We start from the raw sequence: 16,591 nt of genomic DNA, 5'->3' as shown, positions 1-16,591 counted from the left end.
AGGCCCAACCATGGTTTTACATTTGCCTACCTAAGCCTTTTCCCTTGGGTTTTCGCGAGCCCGAGGGTCATCTTATTTTTACCCCCCCCCCCCCCCGGGGCCAGTGCTCCTCCGAGTGTTGGTCCAAACTAGAGCACCGTGCGGGACCGTCCCTTGGCAACTTGGGTTATGTTGGTACCTGTACGCTTAGCTTATCCGGTGTGCCCTGAGAACGAGATATGTGCAGCTCCTATCGGGATTTGTCGGCACAGCGGGTGGTCTTGCTGGTCTTGTTTTACCATTGTCGAAATGTCTTGTTAACCGGGATTCCGAGACTGATCGGGTCTTCCCGGGAGAAGGAATATCCTTCGTTGACCGTGAGAGCTTATGATGGGCTAAGTTGGGACACCCCTACAGGGTATCATCTTTCGAAAGCCGTGCCCGCGGTTATGTGGCATATGGGAATTTGTTAATGTCCGGTTGTAGAGAACTTGACACTTGACTTAATTAAAATGCATCAACCGCGTGTGTAGCCGTGATGGTCTCTTTTCGGCGGAGTCCGGGAAGTGAACACGGTTTGGGTTATGTATGAACGTAAGCTATTTCAGGATCACTTCTTGATCATTTCTAGCTTCGCGACCATTGCATTGCTCCTCTTCTCGCTCTTATTTGCGTATGTTAGCCACCATATATGCTTAGTGCTTGCTGCAGCTCCACCTCATTACCCCATCCTTCCTATAAGCTTAAATAGTCTTGATCTCGCGAGTGTGAGATTGCTGAGTCCTCGTGACTCACAGATTCTACCAAAACAGTTGCAGGTGCCGACGATACCAGTGCTGGTGACGCAACCGAGCTCAAGTGGGAGTTTGACGAGGAACTTGGTCGTTACTATGTTTCGTTTCCTGATGATCAGTAGTGGAGCCCAGTTGGGACGATCGGGGATCTAGCATTTGGGGTTGTCTTCTTTCATTTTGGTTCCGTAGTCGGACCTTGATTGTACTCTGAATGATGTATGTTTAATTTATGTATTGTGTGAAGTGGCGACTGTAAGCCAACTCTTTATCCCATTCTTGTTCATTACATGGGATTGTGTGAAGATGACCCTTCTTGTGACAAAACCACCATGCGGTTATTCCTCCAAGTCGTGCCTCGACACGTGGGAGATATAGCCGCATTGTGGGCGTTACACCCGCGCGCCCACTTCTCAGGCCCCGACGCTTTCAGGCTTCAAGCTTCTTAAGCGGAGGGTGGAATACACCGCGGTGGATCAGTAAGTGCTCGATCTCCGTCTTGTTTTTGCTCATGTCGCCGCTTCCTGACGTTCATCCTCGGTTGAGCAAGCCGTCGTCTACGACGAAGAGGAGGAAGGAGGGTACGGCGGCTGCGCCCCCTTTGCTGAGAAAGGAGACGTCAGCGCTCGCACCTCCCCATCCCGGTCGTCTTCGCGAGGCCAAGAGGAGCGTCGCCGGGAGGAGTCAGCCCCCATGGCCCCGCTGGCCCCGGAGGTGCCGGCGTCTGGCTCGGCTGAAGAGGTCCCGACCGCTCCGGAACCCGCAGTCTCCCAGGCCCTGGTGACGGCGTCGTCTCCTCCCACTGCTGCACCTCCACTCCTAGGTCCTTCTGCCTCTGCTGCTGTCCTGGAGCGTGCTCTTTTGGAGATGACCCAGTTGCAGGCAGATCTCCTGAGCGCGGACCCGCGCCTGGTGGCCAGGCGCCTGGAGCTGGCCTCTGGCTGGCTTCACTCCGACTCGGTGGTTCGCGCGACGCTGAGCCAGGCCGCGGCATCTTCCGAGAAGGAGAAGCAGAGCGTTGCCGATGCTGCAACCGATCGTGAGGCGGCACTGAAAGACGCCAAGGCCGCCAGCGACCGCTGCCAAGAGCTGGAGGACGAGCTGAAGAGCCTGTGCGACAAGCACGCCGAAGAAGCACGCGGCCGCCAGGTGAAGGAGGAGGAGATGAAGGCCCGGGAGGACGCCGTCCAGAACCATGACGCTGAGCTGGCGGAGTTGGGGAAGACGCAGGCCGCCGAGCGCAGCCGGCTGGAAGAGCTAGAGCAGAAGGTGAAGGCGAGGGAGGCCGATCTTGTTGCCAAGGCGCGGGTCCTGGCTAAAGACCGCGTGGCCTTTGCCGATCTCGAGGAGAGGTCTCGCGTGGCACTGAAGACACTCTATGAGCACGGCTTGGAGAGGCCGCTGACCACCGATGAGGACGGCCCCGCCCTGGTGCTTGCCCTCTTGGTGAAGGCGCTCGAGGAAGTCGCGGATGGTATCGGTCCCATGGCAGAGGCAGAAGCTCGCGTCTTGTCTTTAGCTGCATTGACTCGCGTCTTCAGCCATCTGCACCTCCGCGACCCCAACGCTTGTCTTGACGAGCTGCTGGAGCCTGTGGCTGATGATCGCTGCGCAGCCGCTGCCGCTGCTGTGCAAGGTCAGGTGGAGGCCCTGTTGAAGAGTTCCACGGCTTTGCCTCCGCACCCTTGTCCGGCGATGCCGCCGATCCTGCGGCTGGTGGTGCAGGTGAAGGCGGCGTTACCCGGGGAGGAGCATCTTCTGCAGGTGATGGCGGTGTCCAGGGGTGACCTGCGGCTGCTCTCCTGTTTCATTCCTGTAATATGCATCAGGTCTCGTGGAGGCTTAAACTTTTCATTTGATATTGTGAGGACAATATGTTTTGTAATATTTGCTGCGAGATTTTGCGATTTTCTTCCCATCCGCTTTGTGTTCTGCGTCGGCAGAGCCCGGCCCCGCGCATACCTCAACCGCCATTGGGCCGACCGGAGACCAGGACGGACCAAGGAGTGAGGGGCTACGTGACCAGTTAGGCTCCTGAGTCGCGATGCTCAGGAGTCCCCCTTTACGCGCAAACAACTTATAGGGAGAGTATGCGAGGATAGATTAATGTTCTACGTCAGCAGAGCCCGGCCCCGCGCATACCTCAACCGCCATTGGGCCAACCGGAGACCAGGATGGACCAAGGAGTGAGGGGCTACGTGACCAGTTAGGCTCTTGAGTCGCGATGCTCAGGAGTCCCCCTTGACATGCAAACAATCTCCATACCTGCCCTCGCCAAGGCCTCGAGAGGGGCGTGCGACGGCCAGGTCTGGGAGACCTGGTTGGGTGGCGTGCGCTTGGGCGTGACCCGAGCACAGCCCCCAAGTCCGGGAGACCTGGTTGGGTGGCGTACGCTTGGGCGTGACCCGAGTGCAGCCCCCGTGCCCAGCCCCCTCGCACGGCTCTCCCGAGGGGAGGCATTGCGGTGAGGCCGGACATTGAGCTCTGGGGCTCCCTGAGGTTGGTACGACCACAGAGCCGCCCTCAGTTGTTTATCACTAGCGCGGAGCATAGTGCTTCCACTTGTGCACGGGCATAGCCGCTCCTCGGCAGTGTCGACGGCCAGCGCGGAGCATGGTGCTTCCACTTGTGCATGGGAGGGGGGCCTCCGAGAGGAGCCCCCGGGGCGTGTACAGCCCCGCCCTGACACGTGGCTTGCATGGCAGGGCTGCGAGGTGTATCTGGGCACTCGTGAGCCAGCGCGGGACTCACGAGGCCCTACCTCAAGGCGGGTTGCACCTGGTCTTGGGTCTTGATAGTTGTATGTTCCTGCGAGGCGGTTAGGTGCAAGCGCTCTACGTCCTCAGGTCTCGGCCCTCAAGCGAGCTCAGCCGCCGCTGGTATGCCAGGTCGCGATGCCGTGGTCAAGGCCAGGGGTGAGGGCTGGAGAGCCAGTAAGAGCTCCTAAGTCGCGATGCTCAGGAGCTCCCCTTTTAACGCGCAACTGAATTGCATGATGGAGGGGTGGACCCGTGGCGGGTGGCAATTGAGTAGGTGATAATCATGGGTAGATTAAGCATTGGAACGCAAATCAGCTTTGGTAAATGCGGAAAGATACATGCCACTTGGGTCAGGCCCGAGCGGCTTGGGGATGATGCAGCCCGAGGGGCGCCCCCAGCAAGGTAAGCTAAAGACATAAGCAAAGGGATACATGCCACAGGGACGGACCCACACGGCCTGGGAATGATGCAGCCCGAGGGGCGCTCCCAGCTGAATGAACTTGGAAAATGTCACCTGGTTCTGTTGATGAAGAGATGTCGGGGCAGCTGAAGGTACGCGGCGGGGAGGCTGCTCCTCACGAGCCGCCAGGGCCCTGAGCCTCGGGAGGCTCTGGGGGCCCAAGCGGTTCCCTAAGGACCGTCTCCATCTCTGCCAGGACGACATGGTGCCTGGCCTCCTGAGCCGCCAGGACGCGCCGCAGGTTGCGCTGGTAGACGAACGACACGCTCGGCAAGCCAAAAGGCATGCGAACGTAGCTGTGCGGTGGACCCTCGCACCAGCCCACGTGCGAAGGCCAGAAAAGCTCCTGAGAGGCGGCCCTGTTTAGCCCTGGGACATCGACGCAGACGCGCAGCCCGGCATCCTCGCATGGATGGGGAGCTGCGCCTCGCGAGCGGCGGTCGCCGCGCATGGTCCTTGCATCTTGTAGTTCCTGAGTGGTCTTGGTGATGAACTCCTGAGCGGTGGGCGCTCCTTGCCCTGTGTTCTCCTGAGGGAAACGTGCCTTGAAGCACGCCTCCAAGTGGTGCCTGAGCGCCTCCCTCGTGATGTGTGGCAAGGTCTGAGGCCCTCAAGGAGAGAGCCCCCGAGCCCTGCCCAAGGAGGGCGCCGGGCACGCCTTCCCATGCGATGGAGGGAGGCGCCCCTGGAGCGGCGCTGATCCTGACGAGGCTCCAGCTGCGTTGCCATCCTCCTGAGGCCCAGTACGGCGCATCTGCTTCTTCTTCTTGGGGATGGCTTCCGGAGGGCCATCGCCCTGGCTGTCGGGGTCGTCGATTGCTGCAGCTTGAAAGGCACGCTCAAGGGAGCATACCGCGTCTCTTTCTTCGCATGGGACTGTGATGATTCCGCCGCTTCCCGGCATCTTGAGGACGTTGTAGCCGTGGTGGGTCACTGCCATGAACTTGGCCAGGGCTGGATACCCAAGGATGGCGTTGTATGGCAGACGGATGTGCGCGACGTCGAAGTTGATGAGCTCGGTGCGGTAGTTCTTGCGCTCTCCGAAGGTGACAGGGAGGCAGACTTGCCCTATCGGTGTGGTGGAGCCGTCGGTCACTCCTGAGAAAGGCTTGGTGGGCTGAAGCTGGTCATATGGCACTTGGAGCTTGTCGAACGTGTCGACGGACAGGACGTTGAGCCTTGCGCCGCCGTCGATGAGGGTCTTGGTAACTTGCACATTGCTGATGACTGGTGAACAAAGCATTGGGACAGCGCCAACGGTGGCTGCGCACTTGTGCTGATCTGCCGAGTTGAAGGTGATGGCACACTGGGACCACCTGAGCGGACGTGTGGCCTCAAGCTTGGGGAGGACTGCATTCACTTCACGAGCAAACTGTTTGAAGATACGCTGCGAGGCTGGGGCCTGAGCTCCGCCCAAGATGCAAGCGGTTGCACGCGGCTCCTGGAAGCCCCCAGCCCCCTCGTCCTGATGGTGGTCGTCATTCCTTCTTGGCGGTGGCGGCAGCGGAGGAAGACCGGCGTTGCCCTGAGGACGATCCTCACGAGGCTGGTCTCTCCAGGCGCCCTCGCGAGGATGATCCTGCCGGCGGTCCTCGCGAGGCCTGTCGCGCCACTCCTGGCGCGGGCCACGGTCGTCCCAGCGTCCGCCACCACGTCCTCCCCCTCGGCCGTAGCCCCAATCGCTGCGCTCGGGGCGTCGATCAAAGCGTCCTTCTCGAATGGCTCTAAGCTCTTGACAGTCGCTGGTGTTGTGGGTGTTCAGGTTGTGGAAGGCGCAGAACAGTCAACTGCTCTTGGATGACTCAGGCTGATCTCTGCCTCGCTTGGTGTCCGGCTCCGCTGCGAGCACGACTGCTTCCTTGCGTTTCACGTCCTTGGCCTTGGCTTTCTTCTCCTACGGGCCCGCAGCTGGCAGCTCGAGGAGGGATAGGCGCCCCTCCTCAGCTCTTGCGCACTTGGTCGCCAGGTTGAACAGCTCCTGAGATGTGCACAGCTCCTCGTCGATAGCGAGCTCCTCCTTCATCTTGATGTCGCAGACGCCGTCAGAGAACGCGGAGATGATGGCCTCGTCCGTGACCTTGGGGATCTTGAGGCGAGTGTTGTTGAAGCGCTGGATGTACTTCTGGAGGGTCTCTCCTGGTTGTTGCGATGCGGCGCAGGTCACCCGCGGCCGGCGGGTGGTCGCGAGTGCCCTGGAAGTTGGCGACGAAGCGGTCGCGCATCTCGTCCCAGGAGGAGATCGAGCCCTGAGGCAGGTTCAGGAGCCACGAACGGGCGCTGTCTTTGAGCGCCATAGGGAACCAGTTCGCCATGACTTTCTCATCGTCGTTGGCCACCTCGATGCACAGCCTCTTGGAGCTGCAAGAACTCCGCGGGGTCGAGGCTGTCGTCGTAGCAAGGAGTCAGATCTGGCTTGAACTTGCCCGGCCAGGCAACGCTATGCAGCTCGGGGGTGAAGGCGCAGCAACCGGCCATGGTCGCTGGGGCCCGCCTCGGAGGTGGGCCTTGTCTTGATGTCCACGCGCCACTACGGCAAGCGGCGCGGGATCTTGCCGTTGATAACCCACAAGTATAGGGGATCGCAACAGTTTTCGAGGGTAGAGTATTCAACCCAAATTTATTGATTCGACACAAGGGGAGCCAAAGAATATTCTCAAGTATTAGCAGTTGAGTTGTCAATTCAACCACACCTGAATAACTTAGTATCTGCAGCAAAGTAATATGGAAGTAACGGTAACGGTAGCAGAAGTAATATTTTTGGGTTTTGTAGTGATTGTAATAGTAGCAATGGAAAAGTAAATAAGCGAAGAACAATATGCGAAAAGCTCGTAGGCATTGGATCGGTGATGGAGAATTATGCCGGATGCGGTTCATCATGTAACAATCATAACATAGGGTGACATAGAACTAGGTCCAATTCATCAATGTAATGTAGGCATGTATTCCGAATATAGTCATACGTGCTTATGGAAAAGAACTTGCATGACATCTTTTGTCCTACCCTCCCGTGGCAGCGGGGTCCTAATGGAAACTAAGGGATATTAAGGCCTCCTTTTAATAGAGTACCGGAACAAAGCATTAGCACATAGTGAATACATGAACTCCTCAAACTACGGTCATCACCGGGAGTGGTCCCGATTATTGTCACTTCGGGGTTGCCGGATCATAACACATAGTAGGTGATTATAGACTTGCAAGATAGGATCAAGAACTCACATATATTCATGAAAACATAATAGGTTCATATCTGAAATCATGGCACTCGGGCCCTAGTGACAAGCATTAAGCATAGAAAAGTCATAGCAACATCAATCTCAGAACATAGTGGATACTAGGGATCAAACCCTAACAAAACTAACTCGATTACATGATAGATCTCATCCAACCCATCACCGTCCAGCAAGCCTACGATGGAATTACTCACGCGCGGCGGTGAGCATCATGAAATTGGTGATGGAGGATGGTTGATGATGACGACGGCGACGGATTCCCCTCTCCGGAGCCCCGAACGGACTCCAGATCAGCCCTCCCGAGAGGTTTTAGGGCTTGGCGGCGGCTCCATATCGTAAAACGCAATGAATCCTTCTCCTTTATTTTTTCCTCCCTGAAAGTGAATATATGGAGTTTGAGTTGAGGTCGGTGGAGCATCAGGGGGCCCATGAGGTAGGGGGCGCGCCCTCCACCCTCGTGGACATGGTGTGGGCCCCCTGACATGGATTTTTCTTCCGGTATTTTTCTTATTTTCCAAATAGATGTTCCGTGGAGTTTCAGGTCATTCCGAGAACTTATGTTTCTGCACATAAATAACACCATGGAAAGTCTGCTGAAAACAGCGTCAGTCCGGGTTAGTTCCATTGAAATCATGCAAGTTAGAGTCCAAAACAAGGGCAAAAGTGTTTGGAAAAGTAGATACAACGGAGACGTATCAACTCCCCCAAGCTTAAACCTTTGCTTGTCCTCAAGCAATTCAGTTGATAAACTGAAAGTGATAAAGAAAAACTTTTACAAACTCTATTTGCTCTTGTTGTCGTAAATATGTAAAGCGAACATTCAACGGCAAAGATTATGACTAATCACATTTGCAATAACTCTTAGGTCTCATGTTTACTCATACAATGGCATAATCAAGTAGCGAGCGATAATAATTAATCTCGGATGACAACACTTTCTCAAAACAATCATAATATGATATAACAGGATGGTATCTCGCTAGCCCTTTCTGAGACCGCAAAACATAAATGCAGGGCACCTTTAAAGATCAAGGACTGACTAGACATTGTAATTCATGGTAAAAGAGATCCATTCATAGTCATACCCAATAAAAATTCATAGTAATGGATGCAAATGACAGCAGCGCTCTCCAGCTAGTGCTTTTTAATAAGAGGGTGATGACTCAACATAAAAGTAAATAGATAGGCCCTTCGCAGAGGGAAGCAGGGATTTGTAGAGGTGCCAGAGCTTGGTTTTGGAATAGAGATAAATAATATTTTGAGCGGCATATTTTCATTGTCAACATAACAACCAAGAGATGGCGATATCTTCCATGCTACACACATTATAGGCGGTTCCTAAACAAAATGGTAAAGTTTATACTCCCCCTCCACCAAAAAGCATCAATCCATGGCTTGCTCGAAACAACGAGTGCCTCCAACTAGCAACAGTCCCAGGGGGTTGTTTGCAATTATTTTGATTTGATTTGCATAAAGCATGGGACTGGGCATCCCGGTGACCAGCCATTTTCTCGTGAGTGAGGAGCGGAGTCCACTCCTCTTGAGAATAACCCGCCTAGCATGGAAGATACGGACAGCCCTAGTTGATCCATGAGTTATTCGAGCATACAAAACAGAATGTTTATTTGAAGGTTTAGAGTTTGGCACATACAAATTTACTTGGAACGGCAGGTAGATACCGCATATAGGAAGGTGTGGACTCATATGGAATAACTTTGGCGTTTAAGGGATTGGATGCACAAGCAGTATTCCCGCTTAGTACAAGTGAAGGCTAGCAAAAGACTAGGAAGGGACCAACTAGAGAGCGACAAGAGTCATGAACATGCATTAAAATTAATAAACATTGAGTGCAAGCATGAGTAGGATATAATCCATGATGAACATAAATATCGTGAAGGCTATGTTGATTTTGTTTCAACTACATGTGTGAACATGTGCCAAGTCGAGTCACTTAAATCATTCAAAGGAGGATACCACCCCACTATGCCACAGCACAACCATTTTAATAGCATGTTGGCACGCAAGGTAAACCATTATAACTCATAGCTAATCAAGCATGGCATAAGCAACTATGATCTCAAATTATCATTGCAACCATGTTTATTCATAATAGGCTGAATCAGGAATGATGAACTCATCATATTTACAAAAACAAGAGAGGTCGAGTTCATACCAGCTTCTCCCATCTCAGTCAGTCCATCATATATCGTCATAATTGCCTTTCTCTTGCACGACCGAACGAAGTGAATAATAATAAGAGTGCACGTGCATTGGACTAAGCTAGAATCTGCGAGCATTCAATAAATAGGAGAAGACAAGGCAATATGGGCTCTTGGTTAAATCAACAATAATGCATATAAGAGCCACTTCAACAATTTAATCATGGTCTTCTCCTAACGACCCCCAAAGAAAAGAAAAGAAATAAAAATATTTACACGGGAAAGCTCCCAACAAGCAAAAGAAGAACAAGAAATCTTTTTGGGTTTTCTTTTTAATTATTACTACTACAACAAGAAAAGTAAACTAACTAAAAGCTATTACTAATTTTTTTTGTTTTTCTTAAGGTTTATCAAACACACAAGAAGAAAGCAAGAAAAAGAAAATAAACTAGCATGGATATTACAGTGAAAAAGTATGAGCACCGACATTTAGCAATGAGTGTGTGAACATAAATGTAATGTCGGTGAGAGATACGTACTCCCCCAAGCTTAGGCTTTTGGCCTAAGTTGGTTTATTGCCACGGATGGCCTGGCGGATATCCATAGTTGTAGCTGGGGTCGTACTGAGATGAAGAAGACTCTGACTGCCACTGGTTGGCAATCATATCCGGATCCCACTGGTAGTTAGACTGTCGTGGAGGTTCAAATTGTGGTTCCGGTTCCGTGGCTAGTGTAGGGTTCCGGTAGGCGTGAATGGCCGCCAACGGAACGATATAAGGACCTTCAGATAAATTAAACAAGGACGGAGCAGGCAAGGTAATAGTCTCAGGGTGATGTTTATCAAAGAACAATTTGTATTTAAGCGCTCCTTCCCTATTCTTAACAATAAAGTCATGCGCTACCATACTCTTATAATCTAAATAAGCATTGGGCAGCAATTTTTCTTCTTTTTCATAGTGCCTAATAGGTATGTTATAATGTGCAGCAAGGCGTGAAGCATAAATACCTCCAAAGATGGGGCCCTTTGTACGGTTCAGACTTAACCGTTTAGCAATAATACCACCCATACTAACAGTGTTAACACAGAATAAACCATGGAACAAAATGATGATATCAGGAACACTAAGTTTTCCACAGTTTCCGCGACCAATTAAGCAACGACTAGCAAATATGGCAAAGTAGTGTAAAACAGGAAAATGTATGCTAGTGATTCTTGCATCGGAAACCTTCCTAGTTTCCCCCACAGTGATAGTGTCAATAAATCCATCCACATCTTTACGATGTGGTTCCTCTAAACTACCCTCAAAAGGTATTTTGCAAACCTTGCAAAATTCATCTAGTGGCATCTTCTTAACAACATCGTATAAATGAAACTCTACTGAAGGAGGTGATTCCTTAGGATAATAGTAGAAGTTTTGCACAAAAGTATTGGTGAGTAAGAGATACTGATTGCGTTGGTCGCGGAGCAAGTCGGTGAGGCCTGCATTCTCAGCCAATTCATAAAAATCATCATAAATCCCGGCTTCTCTCAAGAAATCATTGGAAGGCCATTCACACGGCCGGACCTCCGCGGTGCGAGGCAAATTATATTTGGGCCTCTGTGCTTCTTCCCTTTGCTTTTCCTTCGAGCTTCGGCTCGATGAGCCCCTCAAAAATCTCTTCATTATTTTCTGAAAAATTCTGAAATTTTTAGTAACTTCAAATAAAAGTGAACCAAGCTCAACAAAATTGATAGCAACTACTCCTACAAGTGCCTAGAGCCTATATCAAGCATTAGAACTACTTGGAACCATATAAATTTGACATGCAAGCTCAAGAACATGGTCACCTAGGCAGCACAAATTTGCAATGAATAAAGCACTAGAGCAAAAACTAATTGGACCAATGGAGGAGTCACATACCAAGGAACAATCTCCCCAAGCAGTTTTGTGAGAGGTGCTTTGAGCAAGGAGATCGAAAATCGCAGCAAAATGAGCTAGAACTCATGCTTGAGCTGGATGGTGAATTTTTTGGGAGGAAGAAGAAGTGTGTGGGTGCAGGAATAAGTGGAGGGGAGCCACCGTGGGCCCACGAGGTAGGGGGCACGCCCAGGGGGTAGGGCGCACCCTCCACCCTCGTGTCCAGGTGCTTGCCTCTCCTGCTATGTTCTCAGTGCCAGATATTCTCAAAAATTCTAAAAAAAATCATATTCCATTTTCAGGGCATTTGGAGAACTTTTATTTTCGGGGTATTTTTATATTGCACGGATAAATTAGAAAACAGATAGAAAAATACTATTTTTACTTTATTTCAACTAAATAACAGAAAATAGAGAGAGGGTACAGAAGGTTGTGGCTTCTAGTTTCATCCATCTCATGCTCAACAAAAGGAATCCACTAACAAGGTTGATCAAGTCTTGTTAACAAACTCATTTCGAATAACATGGAACCAGAGAAATTTTGAATAACACTATGTTACCTCAACGGGGATATGCACATCCCCAATAATAAGAATATCATATTTCTTCTTGACACTAGGAAGAGGAAATTCAAAACCTCCAAAAATAATCGATGGAATTTTTCCAATAGAATTGATACTGTAGACTTGAGGTTGTTTCCTCGGAAAGTGTACCATATGCTCATTACCATTAACATGAAAAGTGACATTGCCTTTGTTGCAATCAATAACAGCCCCTGCAGTATTCAAAAAAGGTCTTCCAAGAATAATAGACATACTATCGTCCTCGGGAATATCAAGAATAACAAAGTCCGTTAAAATAGTAACGTTTGCAACCACAACAGGCACATACTCACAAATACCGACACGTATAGCAGTTGATTTATCAGCCATTTGCAAAGATATTTCAGTAGGTGTCAACTTATTCAAATCAAGTCTACGATATAAAGAGAGAGGCATAACACTAACACCGGCTCCAAGATCACATAAAGCAGTTTTAACATAGTTTCTTTTAATGGAGCATGGTATAGTGGGTACTCCTGGATCTCCAAGTTTCTTTGGTATTCCACCCTTAAAAGTGTAATTAGCAAGCATGGTGGAAATTTCAGCTTCCGGTATCTTTCTTTTATTAGTAACAATTTCTTTCATAAACTTAGCATAAGGATTCATTTTGAGCATATCAGTTAATCGCATACGCAAAAAGATAGGTCTAATCATTTCAGCAAAGCACTCAAAATCCTCATGATCCTTTTTCTTGGATGGTTTGGGAGGAAAAGGCATGGGTTTCTGAACCCAAGGTTCCCTTTCTTTACCGTGCTTCCTAGCAACAAAGTCTCTCTTATCATAACGCTGATTCTTTGATTGTGGGTTATCAAGATCAACAACAGGTTCAATTTCTACATCATTATCATTACTAGGTTGAGCATCATCATGAACATTATCATTAACATTTTCACTAGGTTCATGTTCATTACCAGGTTGCGTTTCAGCATCAGAAATAGAAATATCATTTGGATTCTCAGGTGGTTCAGCAATAGGTTCACTAGAAGCATCCAAAGTCCTATCATTTTTCTTTTTCTTCTTTTTAGAAGGACTAGGTGCATCAATATTATTTCTCTGAGAATCTTGCTCAATTCTCTTAGGGTGGCCTTCAGGATACAAAGGTTCCTGAGTCATCTTACCAGATCTAGTAGCCACTCTAACAGCATAATCATTATTCTTACTATTGAATTCATTGAGCAAATTATTTTGAGCTTTAAGTACTTGTTCTACTTGAGTGGTAACCATAGAAGCATGTTTACTAATGAGTTTAAGTTCACCTTTAACTCTAGACATCTAATCACCCAAGTGTTCAAGCGTATCGGAATTGTATTTCAATTGTATACCAAAATAAGCATTGAAGTTTTCTGACAATAAAATTATCGAACTCTTCTAAGCATTGTCTAGCAGACTTGTAGTGAGGAATATCACCTTCATCAAATCTATAGAGAGAATTTACCTTTACTACCTATGTCGGGTTATCAAGACCATGAATTTCTTCAATAAGTGGAGGATTAAGATCATATGTTTCTTCAACAGGCGGTAGATTAAGACCATGTATTTCTTCAATAGGAGGTAAATTCTTAACATCTTCAGCTTTAATACCCTTTTCTTTAATAGATTTCTTTGCCTCTTGCATATCTTCAGGACTAAGAAATCGAACACCTCTCTTCTTTGGAGTTGGTTTAGGAATAGGCTCAGGAGCTGGCTCCGGAAGTGTCCAATTATTTTCATTTGTCAACATATTATTCAATAGAATTTTAGCTTCATCCGGTGTTCTTTCCCTGAAAACAGAACCAGCACAACTATCCAGGTAATCTCTGGAAGCATCGGTTAGTCCATTATAAAAGATATCAAGTATTTCATTTTTCTTGAGAGGATGATCAGGCAAAGCATTAAGTAATCGGAGAAGCCTCCCCCAAGCTTGTGGGAGACTCTCTTCTTCAATTTGCACAAAATTATATATATCCCTTAAAACAGCTTGTTTCTTATGAGCAGGGAAATATTTAGCAGAGAAGTAATAAATCATATCCTGGGGACTACGCACACAACCAGGATCAAGAGAGTTAAACCATATCTTAGCATCACCCTTTAATGAGAACGGAAATATTTTGAGGATATAAAGGTAGCGGGTTCTCTCATCATTAGTGAATAGGGTGGCTATATCATTTAATTTAGTAAGATGTGCCACAACAGTTTCAGATTCATAACCATGAAAAGGATCAGATTCAACCAAAGTAATTATATCAGGATCAACAGAGAATTCATAATCCTTATCAGTAACACATATAGGTGAAGTAGCAAAAGCAGGGTCAGGTTTCATTCTAGCATTAAGAGATTGCTGCTTCCATTTAACTAATAACTTCTTGAGCTCATATCTATCTTTGCAAGCTAAAATAGCTAAGGCAGCTTCTTTTTCAAAAACATAACCCTCAGGAATAACAAGCAAGTCTTCATCATCACTTTCATCTATATAATCAGTTTCAATAATTTATTTCTCTCTAGCCCTAGCAATTTGTTCATCAAGAAATTCCCTAAGGGGCACAGTAGTATCAAGCATAGATGTAGTTTCATCATAAGTATCATGCATAGCAGAAGTGGCATCATCAATAATATGCGACATATCAGAACGAATAACAAAAGCAGGTTTAGGTGTCGCAAGCTTACTCAAAACAGAAGGTGAATCAAGTGCAGAGCTAGATGGCAGTTCCTTACCTCCACTCGTAGTTGAGGGAAAAATTGTTGTCTTAGCGTCTTTCAAGTTCTTCATAGTGACCAGCAGATATAAATCCCAAGTGACTCAAAGAATAGAGCTATGCTCCCCGGCAACGGCGCCAGAAAATAGTCTTGATAACCCACAAGTATAGGGGATTGCAACAGTTTTCGAGGGTAGAGTATTCAACCCAAATTTATTGATTCGACACAAGGGGAGCCAAAGAATATTCTCAAGTATTAGCAGTTGAGTTGTCAATTCAACCACATCTGAATAACTTAGTATCTGCAGCAAAGTAATATGGAAGTAACGGTAACGGTAGCAAAAGTAATATTTTTGGGTTTTGTAGTGATTGTAACAGTAGCAACAGAAAAGCAAATAAGCGAAGAACAATATGCGAAAAGCTCGTAGGCATTGGATCGGTGATGGAGAATTATGCCGGATGCGGTTCATCGTGTAACAATCATAACATAGGGTGACACAGAACTAGCTCCAATTCATCAATGTAATGTAGGCATGTATTCTGAATATAGTCATAAGTGCTTATGGAAAAGAACTTGCATGACATCTTTTGTCCTACCCTCCCGTGGCAGCGGGGTCCTAATGGAAACTAAGGGATATTAAGGCCTCCTTTTAATAGAGTACCGGAACAAAGCATTAGCACATAGTGAATACATGAACTCCTCAAACTACGGTCATCACCGGGAGTGGTCCCGATTATTGTCACTTCGGGGTTGCCGGATCATAACACATAGTAGGTGACAATAGACTTGCAAGATAGGATCAAGAACTCACATATATTCATGAAAACATAATAGGTTCAGATCTGAAATCATGGCACTCGGGCCCTAGTGACAAGCATTAAGCATAGCAAAGTCATAGCAACATCAATCTCATAACAGAGTGGATACTAGGGATCAAACCCTAACAAAACTAACTCGATTACATGATAGATCTCATCCAACCCAGCACCGTCCAGCAAGCCTACGATGGAATTACTCACGCACGGCGGTGAGCATCATGAAATTGGTGATGGAGGATGGTTGATGATGACGACGGCGACGGATTCCCCTCTCCGGAGCCCCGAACGGACTCCAGATCAGCCCTCCCGAGAGGTTTTAGGGCTTGGCGGCGGCTCCGTATCGTAAAACGCAATGAATCCTTCTCCATTATTTTTTTCCTCCCCGAAAGTGAATATATGGAGTTCGAGTTGAGGTCGGTGGAGCGTCAGGGGGGCCACGAGGTAGGGGGGCGCGCCCTCCACCCTCGTGGACTGGGTGTGGGCCCCCTGACGTGGATTTTTCTTCCAGTATTTTTCTTATTTTCCAAATAGATGTTCCGTGGAGTTTTAGGTCATTTCGAGAACTTTTGTTTCTGCACATAAATAACACCATGGAAAGTCTGCTGAAAACAGCGTCAGTCCGGGTTAGTTCCATTGAAATCATGCAAGTTAGAGTCCAAAACAAGGGCAAAAGTGTTTGGAAAAGTAGATACGACGGAGACGTATCAACTCCCCCAAGCTTAAACCTTTGCTTGTCCTCAAGCAATTTAGTTGATAAACTGAAAGTGATAAAGAAAAACTTTTACAAACTCTGTTTGCTCTTGTTGTCGTAAATATGTAAAGCCAGCATTCAAGTTTTCAGCAAAGATTATGACTAACCACATTTTCAAGAACTCTTAGGTCTCATGTTTACTCATATCAATGGCATAATCAACTAGCGAGCGATAATAATAAATCTCAGATGACAACACTTTCTCAAAACAATCATAATATGATATAAGAGGATGGTATCTCGCTAGCCCTTTCTGAGACCGCAAAACATAAATGCAGAGCACCTTTAAAGATCAAGGACTGACAAGACATTGTACTTCATGGTAAAAGAGATCCATTCATAGTCATACCCAATATAAATTGATAGTAATGGATGCAAATGACTGCAGGGCTCTCCAGCTAGTGCTTTTTAATAAGAGGGTGATGACTCAACATAAAAGTAAATAGATAGGCCCTTCGCAGAGGGAAGCAGG

This window comes from Triticum aestivum, chromosome 5D (genome assembly GCF_018294505.1).
Source record: "Triticum aestivum cultivar Chinese Spring chromosome 5D, IWGSC CS RefSeq v2.1, whole genome shotgun sequence".
Taxonomy (NCBI): Eukaryota; Viridiplantae; Streptophyta; class Magnoliopsida; order Poales; family Poaceae; genus Triticum; species Triticum aestivum.
This window is presented reverse-complemented; position numbering follows the sequence as displayed.